Genomic DNA, 14,663 nt, shown 5'->3' on the forward strand with positions numbered 1-14,663 from the left:
TGGGTCATGTGGCCAGCATGACTAAGCCGCTTCTGGTGAACCAGAGCAGCCCATGGAAATGCCATTTACCTTCCCGCCAGAGCAGTACCTATTTATCTACTTGCACTACTTACGTGCTTTCGAACTGCTAGGTTATCTACTTACGTGCTTTCGAACTGCTAGGTTGGCAGGAGCTGGGACCGAGCAACAGGAACTCACCCCGTCGCGGGGATTCGAACCGCCAACCTTCTGATCGGCAAGTCCTAGGCTCTGTGGTTTAACCCACAGCGCCACCTGCGTCCCATTTGTTGAAGCTTATGCTGGAGTAAATTTACACATCAAAACTCCTTGAAAGAGTTTGGCAGAACCAAGAAGAGGGGTGGATGACAAAAAACCCTCCGAGGCTTTGTTAGACATGATACCAGAGCATTGCTACACAGGGACAGGTTATTCTGTTATATGTTAGATATACCCAGCCTTTCAGCCAAGACTGGCCTGCAAAGTGGCTTAGACTTAAAATCCATGTGAAGGTGCAATTTAGGGGTGGGTGTGCTTTAGAGGGGAGCAGTCTCTTCTAGCTCCTGGCGGCTGCTGGCACAGTACAGATGCCAGTCTTTTCATCCAGATGGAAGGGGCAGAAGGAGCTGCAGATGGACTCTGGGGGCTGGCTGGTGATAAAGAGGCTAACCCCCACACAAGCAGCCCCTCTTGCTGATCTGCACAGTCTTTCGCCCCCTTGGCAGTTTATGTTCTGGTCCAGGTTCCAGGCTAATCTCTCCAGCTAGAGGAAGCAGAAAGAGCTGCAGATGGACCCAGGGGCTGCTTGATGGCAAAGCTGATGTACCAGAAGGGGCAAGTGTTGCTTGCCTTGAGAAATATCTTACACTGTCAAGTTAGGGCCTCTCCAGATGGTAGCAGAGCCCAGGGCTGATGTAGCGCTAGACCATAAGTATTACAAGAAAGAGGTACCAGCTTCTAGCTCCAGATTTTTTCTGCAGCATTTGCTGTTTGGGACTCTGCCATCCAACCCAGCTGATCATGCTCATTGCCAGTCTGCTCTTTGGACAGACAACAATCAGCACGAGGATCAGGCACAGTCTTCCTGGATGGCTTCCAGGTATTATGTATGGAATGATGGATGAAGAGGACCGGCAAGGTGGGCAGGCAGGCATTTTTCTCCCTCTCTTGCAATTGTAGGAAAAAGAGTCACCCAACACAGTTGATTGGCAGACAGGATGAAGCGCTTCTTCACACAATAAGCATAATTTAACTTATGAGATGGATTCTCAGAAGTTGTGGTAATGCTGAAGGCAACTTTAGGAAAGGGTTGCATTAAATTTATGGAGGATAGAGACTTATAGAGGCTATGAGAGCTAGGACTGCGATAGGAACATACAAAGTTGCCTTATAGTTATGGTGCAAGGTGATGCCAACCTTTTGGGGGTCTGTGGGCATGTTTGCACACTGGAGGAACTGTTGTGGGCACCACACACACACACACCACACAGCCAAGCATACACCACAGCCTATTATATTGACTACAGCAAAATGCTTCTTCCAAGCCTAATTTCAGCTGTTTGGGGAGACACTGTGGGCCCCAGGGGCAGCCTTTGCAACTACCTGTGTACCTGTTGGCACCACATTGGTAGGCCCCTGATATTCATTGGTCCATGCTGGTCATTTTTTCCTGGTGGTGACACCACAGCATCTCAGGTCCAGTGGTCTAGAGACGTCAAAGAAGCGTTTCAGTTTAAAGCATGGGTAGGCAAACTAAGGCCCGGGGGCCGGATCCGGCCCAATCACCTACTCAATCCAGCCCACGGACGGTCCGGGAATCAGCGTGTTTTTACAAGAGTAGAATGTGCCCTTTTATTTAAAATGCATCGCTGGGTTATTTGTGGGGCCTGCCTGGTGTTTTTACATGAGTAGAATGTGTGCTTTTATTTAAAAGGCATCTCTGGGTTATTTGTGGGGCATAGGAATTTGTTATCCCCCAATATAGATAGATAGATAGATAGATAGATAGATAGATAGATAGATGATAGATAGATAGATAGATAGATGGATAGATAGTTAGTCTGGTCCCCCACAAGGTCTGAGGGACCCACGGCTGAAAAAGGTTGCTGACCTCTGGTAAAGCATTGTAAATTTAAACAGGGAAAACCGGTAGAGGAAAACTGGACTCCACGTCGCCATCTGGTGGCACAATGTTATGTCACACATACAATGCATATACCGTAAATCGCTTTTTCTTTATCAGTCTAGCTCAGTCCCTATTCATCACCTACCACCTGATCCTTTAAGTGGGAGATGTCAGGGTCTGACCATGATATCTTAATCATGGAGACCATATGCTGCATATCACTAAACTAATCTCTGCCCAAAAGGGGAATTTCCACATTCTGTGGCAACACCTGGTGAGCAGATGCTGAAAGCGAATCAATTAGGGTCTCTATGGCCACCGTGCCCTGCTTTTGCCCCTGGCATCTGGCAAGCAGAGTTTCACTGCCTCTGAACACCGAGGTTCCACTTAGCTGACATAGCTAATTGTTACTGATGGTTCCATCCTCTGTGCATATGACTTAACCCATTCTGAAAGTTATTGGTGCCCATTTTGCTGTCCATATATCATCACAACTTCTGCAAACTTCCAAGGGATATCTGGCTATCAGAGGCAGAATACGAGAATCATCTTTGCTTGATCCAGCAAGACTGTCGTCATGTTACTCTGTTTCAAGTGCACAAAATCAAGCGCTCCTCTGTATGGAAGTCCCCCTACGGACCTGATGCCCCCCAGATGTTCTTTGACTACAACTCCCATCAGCCCCGCTGGCTGGGGCTGATGGGACCTGTAGTCCAACGACATCTGGAGGGCAGCCGGTTGGCAAAGGCTGCCCTGTGGTGTCTTTTCTTTTTCCTCAGTGTGGGATGAGGGAGCATGTCACTTGCTCAACACCACAGGGATTTAAACATTTCTACTCAGACTAGACAAAAATCAGACTGGTGGGGAGAGTGGAAGCGGAAGCATCTCTTAATTTCTACTGGCAGAGAGATTCCACAGAGTGGGTAAATTAGCCATCAATCACTCCCTTATCTGGGATGCGGGTGGCGCTGTGGTCTAAACCACAGAGCCTCTTGGGCTTGCCGATCAGAAGGTCGGGGGTTCAAATCCCCATGACGGGGTGAGCTCCCATTGCTCGGTCCCTGCTCCTGCCAACCTAGCAGTTCGAAAGCACGTCAAAGAGCAAGTAGATAAATAGGTACCACTCCGGCGGGAAGGTAAACGGCATTTCTGTGCGCTGCTCTGGTTCACCAGAAGCGGCTTAGTCATGCTGGCCACATGACCCAGAAGCTGTATGCCGGCTCCCTCGGCCAATAAAGCTAGATGAGTGCCACAACCCCAGAATCGGCCACGACTGGACCTAATGGTCAGGGGTCTCTTTACCTTTTTGCTCCCTTATCTACCAGACTAATACATCATCACAGTAAGGGGTAATCTGGTGAATGCTCAGCAGATTTTCAGCAATTACAGAGGGATCCAGTTGGCTTTTCACAAAATCCCAAGTCTCTTACCCACCTTGGGGTGCAGAACATGAGAAGAAAGGTCTTAAAAGTGGTCTGTAGTTTGTGTATCAGTCCATTGGGCACACAGACTGAGTGACAAGCGCATTCTTCATATCCTTGCTTGATCATTAGCACTGCAAATCGATTGGAGATTATGGCAGAACCCAAATTTATGTATGTTTACTCAGAAGTAAGCCCCACTCTGCTCAGTGGGCCCTACTCCCCAGTAACTGCTCATAGGTTTGCAGCTTACAGGGCAATCGCATGCATGTCCATTCAGAAATAAGTTCCACTGAGTTCAGTAAGATTTATTCCCTGTCGGTTGCATTTAAGATTGTAGCCTCAAATTAACAGTTTAATTTACTGTTTGCATAATTTGGGAACCTTTGGACGAGTATTGAAGATAACACAATTTTAAAAAGGAAAACCATCCCTCAGTCTTAGCCGCACAAATTCAAATTTGCCTAGCCCTCCCCGCTCCCAAAGCCCCAACCGGTCTCAGACCAGGCGAGAACATCTGGGGCTGAAACTGGGCAGTTAAGTTAGTTCCCCAGCCCCTTACTTGGCAGCCCCAAGTAAGAACAGGTTATAATAAATACATTTTAATTATTATTTTTTAAATCCATCTATTACTATAGATCGATTAGAGATGCTGTCCTATTTAACTCCCCCCAGTACGCATAGGTATAAACTAAATGGTTCCGAAAATATACAGATGAGGCATTGGGGCTGCGATCCTCTGCACAGTTACCTCGGAGAAACTGTCCCATGGAAGACAGCGAGTCTTATGCCTGAGAGTAAACAAGGGACTGGGCTGTTCAAATATCTCCCAGTCATCAGATTGGAAATTAGAAATGAAGGGCTCAAATCTGGAACAAAACAAAACAATCTTATTGCTGGAATCAAGCTGGTGATTCTCTCACATTCCGTGCAGCCCTGTCTGAGCTTATGACATATTGTTGACCAGGAAAAAGCCACGGCAGTGAGGGTGGGCGGGCTGCGGAGTGGGGGGGGGGCTTGGAGAAATGGGAGGGGAGAAGATGTTTAGGGGGGAGATACCAAGTGTCTGGCTTGGGGCAGAGGGAGAGTCGGAGAGAGGCAGCCGGAGCCCCCGTTTGGCGGCGCAGTTCCCCCCCTGGGAGGGTGGAGGGGAGGCGGGAGGAGAGGATACTCCGCTCGGCAGGGGTCTCCGGCTCGCAAGCGGAGGGAAGCTTTGCTGCAGCTGAAGGTTTGTGCGGAGCAGCGCCGCTCTCGGCCGCGCAAGGGCGCATCTCCAGCTCTGGCTCCGCCTGCGCCGCGGCGCTGCTTCCCGGACGCTGACCCTCCGCCTACTTGAAGCTCTCCCCACCGAAGGCAGGGGCCCCGAGGCAAGGATCGGCCGCGCCCGGGGGAGGGACAAGGATGCCTGCGTCCGGCTCCCTCCAACTCGGCGGCTGAAGCAGCTTCCTGGGCTCAGGTAAGGCTCCCGAGAGCACCTTTCCCCCACCGGGGGCGCGTGCCGTCGAGGCGCACGGCGAGGACCTCCCGAGTGCCGCCGCCTTCCTCTCCAAAGTATTGGGCCAAACGAAAATAGAAAGCAATAGCGGGGGTCCCGGAGTGGGGAGCAGCCTATCATATGTGGGTGGGCTGGGGGGGGGAATCTGAGGGCGAATGGGCGACTCTTTGAATGAAGTTTGGGGAATATGTGGCTCCTCCAGGCACGCCCCGTGGACAGCGCCCTCGTGTGCGCATCTGCTCAGAAGCGAGTCCCCTTTGAACTTGCTCCCATCCTAAGTAAGCGGCTGTCGGAGGAACCCACTGGGAAGGCAGGCTTCTCAAGCGCCCCGATGCCCTGGGGAGGGGCGCGGGGACAATCTCTGCGTGTTGGGTTTGCTAGACCAGTTGAGTGGACGACTCCTGGTCCTCGACAGACAGCCCCAGCTGGGCAGGGTCTCCCTGCCTCCGAAATGCCTTTCCCCGGACGGTTGGGCTGCACTTTCCGGAGAGAAAGCCACCTGCTGTGGTCGCTTCCTCCTCCGGCTCCGGCGGCAGCCTGAACTTCGCGCTGCCAGGGCGCCACAGGAGCGCGGGGGGAGAGACTCGAAAGAGAGCCAGGCAGTGGCAAAACATGAACCCCCGCTCTTAAGCATGTTTCCACGCGTGGAAGTTCCGCAGCGTCTAATGGGAGTCGATGCGCCCCGGGTTACACAATGAAACCCTTTTGCCTTCACAATACTTCTTTCTGCGTAAGCGTGTTTAGGACTGAGCATCCCTCTAAGAGCCAGCCCACGGTCCCCGGTGAGCCGAGGAGGGGGAAGATGTGGCTGCTCATCTTGGGCACTTTGAATTTCTTGAGGGAAAGCGCCTAACCCCCACCCCAAGAAGAAGGCAGGAGGGAAGAACAACAATGCCTCCCTCCTCACTCAGGAGGGCTGGGAAGGGGTCCTTTGAGGCTTAGGGAATACAAAGGATTTTGCGAGGGGGGAGCAGGGAGGTTATCCCATTTTATCTGCACAAGCCCCACCGAGGTAAGTCAGGCAGCGGGACGACTAGCCCAAGATAATCCACTGTATTTTGCTGCCACGCGAGGATCTGAACCTATGTGGTCCAAGGCAAACTCTTGGTGCCATTCGTCTCTGAAGACATTTGCTTGTGCTTGGCAGGAGACTATGCCTGACACAGAAGTTAAGTTGGATGAGGTATGCAGTCATCACCCAGGCGTGATTTTCCTCTAATCAGAGTTTACAAGCTACCTAGAAGTGTTTTCTTGGACTGGTACCTCTTCTTTAGACAGCAGCCAAGAGGTAAAGCAGGATGGGAGAAAAAGCTGGCTGAGAACTGAGAAAGCTTTACTGTCACAAGTTTGGAGTGAAGCCCAGTTTGCTGCAATTCCAGCCTGGGCTGCCTGGGTTTGCTTGGGCACGGCAGGCCCCACAAGGGATGCTCAGATAGAGCCACTCTCCTTGTCTCACCTGCTTTCATCCTTTTTAGGCTCCATCAGAATTTGGGACAGACTCTGTGTGGCAGCGATGCTTAAAGAGTGTGTGCCATCTGTCGTTCTAGTCTATGGCACTCCTGTACCCAAGGTTTTAAATGGCTTTTTGCTCAAATTGGCCTGTAATGTGGAATGTAATATTAACTAATATTGGCTGGGAAGTATATTCGTTTTTTTAAAATGGCTCTTTTCCGCTTTCTGGCTGCCTTGAGCTACATCCACTCATGCGCACATGCAGTGCGAGGGAGGCTCAAAGGCACTTTGAGATGTGAAAACTCCAGTCCTGTGTTACGAATGTCTCTCTCCTGCACTTTCACTGCCATTCGGCCCACAGCCAGACCTCTAATATGTTCCCTGCCCCATGAAGCCATGAATCTGAAGGTGTGGCTTACCTGTTCTGAGACTCAGGGTCACTTGGCGGCTGGTGGAGACATCATCTTTTTGTGCCAGTGGTAGTCAATGTGCTGCTTTTCAGGTGTTTTTATAACTAGCTCAGTTGGTAGAGGAGACTCTTAATCTCAGGTTCATGGGTTCAAGCCCCACATCAGGCTAAAGATTGCAGGGGGTTGGATTAGATGACCCTTGTGGTCCCTTCCAATTCCATAAGTCTATGATTCTACAACTCCCATCATCCCTGACCATTTGACATGCCCTCTGGGGCTCATAGGAGTTAAAAGTCCAGCAACATCTAGCGCAGATTATGTTGGTTACTCCTCCTCTAGGCAAATTAGTTAGAGTTACTCCAGGGCAGTTGCTGCCTCTTTCTGTCTTGTCCAAAACCTGGGGTCCACAATATAGCATCCCTGCCAATGGCCTCTGCCACTTGTGTGTGTGTATGTGTGTGTTTAAATGAGGATTTGAGGGGTTGTTGTTGCTTACGGGGTGCTGCCTGCTTTTTGAGGGGTGTTGCCTGCTTTTTATCTCTGTTGGTTCATGTGTGAGAATGTAGACCTCCTGTCTACTCCCTGTGGGGAGGTCTGAGCATCACCAGTTTTTCTTCTGTGAAATGGATATTTTGTGGAGGGCCATGACAGTTTCTTAGATTTCCAAATGTGCCCCCACTGGTCCAAAAAGATCAGGGACCCCTGCCCTAAACATAAGCTACAGTTGCCCTGAGGGTAGACTCCTACTTATCTCTGCTTAACAACCTCTCATAACTGTTTAGGGCTGGACAGGTAGCTACTCTGAGGTAAATTAGCACCTTGCCTTTTTGGGTATAGGAAACTAAGGTCTCATTCTCTGCCTGACAACATTTTGGTGTCATGCTGACATAAGCTCATGAAGGACACATAGAAGCATAGGAATTGTAGAACTAGCAAAGACTTTTGAGGTAATCTCACCCAGCCTCTGCTCAGTGCCAGAATTTACAGCATCGCTGACAGAAGCCTGTCCAGCTTCTGCTTAAATACCTCTGCATCTTGCAATATATTCCCCAATAACAACATTGCCTTGTTAGATGAGGGTGGGATCTTTCGTTACAGTTAAAGTACTTCCCAACTGCGCCTCCTTTCATCCCTCAACCTAGTCCTGACTTCTCATGCTGGCTACCTTATTGTCACACACCGATTCATTAATTAATTGCAGGACTAAAGCATGGAGTTTAAATCATTTTTTGTTAGAACTGCCTTCCTGTGAAAGGTGGTTGTTTAAAGTCAGCCACACAAATCTCTTTTATTCTAGGCAATATGTCTAAAATGGCTTTTCAAACAATGCGTGGTTTTCGTTCATAGGAACCTTTCCACACTCCTTTTCTCCCTCCCTTTTCTTTTGGCATGAAATGTTCTTTAAAATAGCTTCTCGATTCAGTGATACTTTAATGGGTTGGTTAGAAGCATGGAAATTAATTGACTTTTAAAACCTGGAATGAATTGGCTGTTCTGGCTTTGCTGAAGAGTCAAAAATGCCATTGCCTCTCAATTTTGTAGCACACATAAACAATCACAGCTCGGGAATTCCATAATCCTGCTGGGAATGCTGAAAGGGGGGAGTGTGGACACAAGCACCCATCTTCTGCAGACCCACCTAACTCAGGATAGTGGCATGAGGTGTGTTTGGGGAGGTTGCACCAATGGCATAGAAGCAGGCAGGTGGTGATGTAAGCACATCACAAATTTCCAAGAACCAGAAAAAAACAACTTTGCTGCTGGTTGATGGAGAAATTAACACTTTGCTCATCCTTAACTCTCTGTCTCCCATCCCCCCTTTTGAATTCAAATCACACACACCCCCAAGGCATCCCCCCCTGGCAAAGATCCAAATGACATTTGCAGAGGACAAAGACATGATTGGTCCCCTGTTGTGGGATGCAGATAAAGAGGTGAGGGGATAGAGAAAGGTTTTTTTTGAGAAGGATCATGGGGGTTGTTGCCCGCATTTGCATGCAATCATTAGTTCCCACAGCTGTATCTTCCTTCCTTCCTGCACTAACCTCTTCCCAAAATTACATCACTCTGAAAATCGTCATCTAATTTTCTCCTCCCGTCTGTCTCAGCCTTCCTTGCTCCTTCCTTCTGCAGTGTCTTTTGAGCATTTGGGAAATTATTTCCCAAGAGAGATGTATTACAAGCACTTTTACAAGACAAATCTCTGAGTGTCAGTTTTGCTTTATTCCCCAGCCTTTTTTTTTTTTTAAGATCAAGGCAGCTGCCTCTGAAGGTTTTAGATGTGAGAGACATAAAAGTTCTGTTGGGTCAGTGCTAAGGGCAGAGCTCTCCATGAGTACTGGACAACTCCAGTCAAGCCGACCCTCACACGTCAAAGAAGCCTACATTATGTGCTGTACAAAAAGGTCTACACTTTTATATATATTTATTAAGTATTTTCTCCTCTTAAGACCCACAATTTCAACCACTCAGGTGCAAAGCACAAGAAGATAAAGGGAAAGAAACACTTTGAGAATGTCCAGAATAAATGTAGGGGAAGTGGAAGGAGCTGTACAGAGCCCAAAAACTCTGGCCATTACAAGCCACATTCAGCCATCCTTTGATCCAATAACCTTTGGCATTATGCTTCCAACCTCTTCGGTTAGTAATCCTAATAACTTGTTTAAAAATATGAAAGCTGAGGACACCAAATCCTAAGGAACTGACTGTATTTCCCACGTGGACATCCGAAATGCAGAGGTGGCGAATATACGCCCAAGCCTTTCTGTAGTTCCAGAAGAGTGTAAGCTATTCCCTTCCTTGTTGCACTGCAGCTGAGGAATGTGAATGAGTCACAAAAGCGAATATTTTGTGAGGTTTCTATTCCTGTGGGATTCCATATAGCACCTGTGTTGCATGCAGGAGATCCTTGATTCAATCCCTGATGCCCCCAATTAAAAGAACCAGGTAACAGGTGAGCGGAAAGACCTCTGTCAATCAGAAGGGACAAATGCTGGGCTCAGTTGGTGAAAAGCAGCTTTTTGCGTTCCCAGAGGTTATGCTCCTCTACAAAGACACATTTGCATTTTTCTAACTTGATGACACAAGCATGAAGCTGCGGCTTGCATGGGTGAGACCGAATTAGTCATCACAGGGCCAGCATCATAGCATTGCTCATATATACTTTAGGTTCAATGCTGTTAATTGAGTCAGTTCACACATTCAGCTGTGAATCATTACAGCAAATTAAGAGGTGTACATATTAGTGCGAACTACCCCGGACTGGGTGTAACAGCTTTCTGTTATCTCTACATTACAGGGGCTTGGGAAATCTGCTATTTGGGGAGAGGTCATGTTTTTTGCTGCCACTTCTAGTGAAGTCCCATACAGAGGACACCTTGTCCAGAACGCACTGGCAGCACCTACTGCATGCATGGACGCAGCTCAGCACAGCCCGTCGGTGAAAAGCAACTTTGCTTTATCTTCGCCCTCTGTTCTCCTCATCATTCCTCAGGTTCTATCATACCACAAATGCAACATCTGAGCCTGGTTTTCTGTCTCTCTTTGTTTTGCTTTTGATCTGAGGCACAATGAAAAGTTTAATCAATCAGCCCCTCTGGACATGCATAATGTGTGGAGTTTTATTAATGCACTATTATTTTAATTATATTTTACTTCATTTTGAAAAGCAGGATGCTGTAATGACATGCAGCATACAATCCATCAAAAGAGGCTTTTTTATAATAATAAAGTATCCCTACATTATCATATTTACCTGTTTACTTACTTACATCATTTATATTCTCCCTTTCCTCTAAAGTGTTCGAAATAGCATTCATAGTCCTGCCCTCCTCCATCTTATCTTCTCAAGGGCCCTGTGGGGCAGGGCAGGCTGGGAATTAATGACTGGCTCAAGGTCACCCAATAAGATTTGAATCCTGGTCTCCCTGGTCCTAGTCCAAGAATCTAACCACTAGACCATACTGGCTATCTAGTGTCCCACAAGACTCATATCAGTTATGAGAATAAGCCAAAAATAAATATATTTTCTCATATTTCCTGAATTATTTTTTCTTAAAAACAACTCTTTCTTGAACTGATTAATCACCCCACCCCAATGATTTATTCTAGATTAGTCAACGTATCACTGGATTTCCACATAACTGGAATAATCCCTTTCATAACTAGTTCCTATACCGAAAAGGTGGTTGCTAAGTGTAACCAAGTATAGTGGTACCTTGGGTTAAGTACTTAATTCATTCCAGAGGTCTGTTCTTAACCTGAAACTGTTCTTAACCTGAAGCACCACTTTAGCTAATGGGGCCTCCTGCTGCCACCGCACCGCCAGAGCACAATTTCTGTTCTCATCCTGAAGCAAAGTTCTTAACCTGAAGCACTATTTCTGGGTTAGTGGAGTCTGTAACCTGAAGCGTATGTAACCTGAAGCGTATGTAACCCGAGGTATATCCCATGGGTATATCCCATTTTACAGAGAGGGGGAAGGGTCAAAGCTCAGTCACAGAACAGCTGCTTTGAGTGCAGAAGGCCCCAGGTTCAAGAGAGACCCCTGTCTGAAACTGGAGAGCCGCTGAGCATCATTTTGAAAGTACTGAACTCAATAGACCAACGGTCTGTCTTTGTGTACGAGGCAGCTTCCCATGTTCCTTTGTTGCCTTCACAACTCTCAACATAGCCTTGTTGCAAAATGACTAGGGAAATGAATGACCTGGGGCTAGATCTTTCTCTGTTCCATGAGGTTCCCTTCTCTTGTACATCACTGACTTTCTCAAGTATGCTTATCCCCCCACCACCATTAATCGGTATTCCAGTTGGAATGGAACTCTATATCATTTTAAATGTCATCTACCTTGGCCTTAGTAGGTTCGGGAAAAGATGGATGCATGTAAATTTCTCTATCCTCACTGAGGTTTGCAGCTTCTTCTGATTTAGTATCATCTCTGAATCTCATTATAGTCTTCTGGTCCAATCTCCAGACTTCTAATGAAGAAGCTACATCAGACCACCCTCCATACCTCCCACACCTCCATTCCTTGCTGTTTATCTGAATACCCCTTGCTTATTTACAGTCTATGTCAGCTTTCCAGTGTTTGTCTCTGTGCCAGGACCATAACTGTGCCTAAATAAATGTGTTTCTCAAGTAAGATTGCATGAGGCGGCACAGTTTCAAATCTCCGAATCTTTTTATTTTATTTTTTATCACTTAATGTTTTTCTAACACCTAAAGACTTGCTGGGCACTTAATAGAAATCAGCAGAAAACTCTCACTGCAAGAGCTTCCATCTTCCATCACAGGAGCAACAAAGCAAAGAAGAAAACAAGCAGGAAAGTAATGGGGTGGGGAGGTGAGCGAAAGGAAGGACAGAGATGCTGGTAATAAGATCACACTGTTCTTCGGTGAGGCCTGCTCACAGCACGATGGTTCCCTTTAAAAAATCCATCTGCCATCTCCTTGTGCCTGCCTCTGTATGGCAAAACTACCTTCACCTCCTTGTCACTAGGCCTTCCACAGCACACCTCACGCACTTGTGAATAGGGGTTGGCACATCTCAGAATTAGAAAGGACATTTGAGACCTCTCTTGTGCTGGAGCCATTTGCTGGCAGCTGCCTTTTCCTGGAACTAGAGATGAATGGAAAGAGAGAGGGGGATGGGGGTGGGGTTCACGTCTCCTCTCCAGCTACTGCTGTCCCTAACTCAAGGCACAACATTTATTTGTAGGGGTGCTGCTGAATTCTGCTGAGGATTTGGTGATGTGAAAGTGGTTCCAGCTGCAACAGAACTGAACTGGGACCAGAATGAAGCCTTATTTACTGAAATCTACCAAATTCCACACAGGACACTGGTGGCGCTGTGGTCTAAACCACTGAGCCTAGGGCTTGCCAATCAGAAGGTTGGCAGTTCAAATCCCTGCAACGAGGTGAGCTCCCGTTGCTCAGTCCCAGCTCCTAGCAGTTCAAAAGCACGTCAAAGTGCAAGTAGATAAATAGGTACCACTCCGGCGGGAAGATAAACAGCATTTCCGTGTGCTGCTCTGGTTTCGCCAGAAGTGGCTTGGTCATGCTGGCCACATGACCCGGAAAAACTATCTGTGGACAAACATTGGCTGCCTCGGCCAGTAAGCGAGATGAACACCGCAACCCCACAGTCATTCACGACTGGACTTGACTGTCAGGCGTCCTTTACCTTTACTAAATTCCACTACATGTCTATAAGGGATTTCCCTGGTTACAGGTGATGTCACACATGGGCAGAAAGCCTTTTCTTGGCCAAGGTGGCTTTCCAATGTCTGCTCAAGTCTTTAGAACTACCTACAATCTTAGGATACTTGAGAACCATCCTGGCCACAGCAGAACAGAACTGAACATGGCTTCTCCCAATTCCAATCTATCCTGTCTTTCTAAAATGCCTTAGATGCACACTCTTCCAGTATTATTTAATGTTAAATTTATATCCCAACTTTCCTCTATGGACCTTACAGGTTAGGCTGAAAGATGGTGACTGGCCCAAGGTCATGCAGTGAACTTCATGACTAAGTGGGGGATTTGAATTCTGGACTCCAAGGTGCTAGCCTGACATTCTAACCATTGTGCAGCACTGTCATAGATAAAAGGGGCAGATTTCTAGCACCCCTGTGATTCATACCAAGATTACTATCTGGTCCACACCTCCCCATTTCAGATTTCTCTCTGTTGTTCGCATGCACTCTGTGATAGCTCTGTTTTAAAAAATAAGAAAACGTTTCTTCCTCTTGTAAAGGTGTGTTAGAAAAATAACTCTGCTCCATAAGCTATTATCAGTATTATGAAATGATCCTCAACAGAATGTGAACTGCATAGTGTTATCGTCTTTACATGTGTATCCACATGCATATGCATTAGAGACAAGTTGCATCCTCTGCCACTACCCCACTCAGAGATTTAAATTCCAGAGAGCCGGAGGGGAGAGGTGAACCATGAAGAATGACGAGTAGGGACAATGTTACAAAAGTCAAATATAGGGACAGGGATTTACCAGCAGAGAGAACAGAAAACAGGACAGGTTCCTAGTAAATGGGGAAACTCAGGTATATATGAGGAGAGGGGACTGAACATATTTTTGCTGAAAGGCTTAGAAAACTGAGTCAGGGAGAAGTTGTAGCTTCCAAGATCATAGGAATGAAGAAAACTGCCTTACGCTATTAGACCAACAGAATACAAGAACATGAGATGAGCCTGCTGGATCAGGCCGATGGCCCATCTTGTCCAGCTTCCGGTTCTCACAGTGGCCAACCAGATGCCTGTGAGAAACCCGCAAGCAGGATTTGTGCACAAGATCTTTGCTGGAGCTAGGGGTTGTTAGTTTATTCAGCTCCGGCCCATCTGGAGCTGATATGGCTCGTCTTGTCCTGAGCCCAGCAGAGTGTAATCTCGTAGTCCGCAATGAAAGGATGAGGCCGGTTTGGCTACATTGCTATTTTATTTCGCTGTGAGAGCAGAGAGCAACTCTCCACAAAGAAACGACAGGGGGGGGGAAACAGGAAACCAGTGTACGTCACATCCAGTCTCCCTTTCCCGTGGGAACCCAACAGTAACAGAACTGTGGAATGAAAACATAGTCTTGTGACATGCAGCTGCTGCTCAGTGAGGGAAGCAGAAACCAACAGGGGTAACCCGAGTAACATGGTCCAGGTCCGACCCAAATCCAAGGGTTCCGCGAGGAGTCAGTCCTACAGGGCCAAGGCAGGACACGAGGCAGGAAACCAGGCAAGGTCAGGCACAGGATCAC

The 14,663-nt window shown here is 47.5% G+C and overlaps 1 protein-coding gene across 1 annotated transcript in view; it reads left to right on the forward strand.

Moving 5' to 3' along the window:
• The first annotated feature begins 4,589 nt into the window (after nt 1-4,589).
• Nucleotides 4,590-14,663, forward strand: part of SYNDIG1L (synapse differentiation inducing 1 like) — a 54,399-nt gene continuing 44,325 nt past the window's right edge. The window contains exon 1 of the mRNA XM_081866244.1: nt 4,590-4,999. The gene's annotated coding sequence lies outside the window, so the exon portion shown is untranslated. The remainder of the gene's footprint in view (nt 5,000-14,663) is intronic.

Source organism: Podarcis erhardii, assembly GCF_964252035.2.
Source record: "Podarcis erhardii genome assembly, chromosome: 1".
NCBI lineage: Eukaryota > Metazoa > Chordata > Lepidosauria > Squamata > Lacertidae > Podarcis > Podarcis erhardii.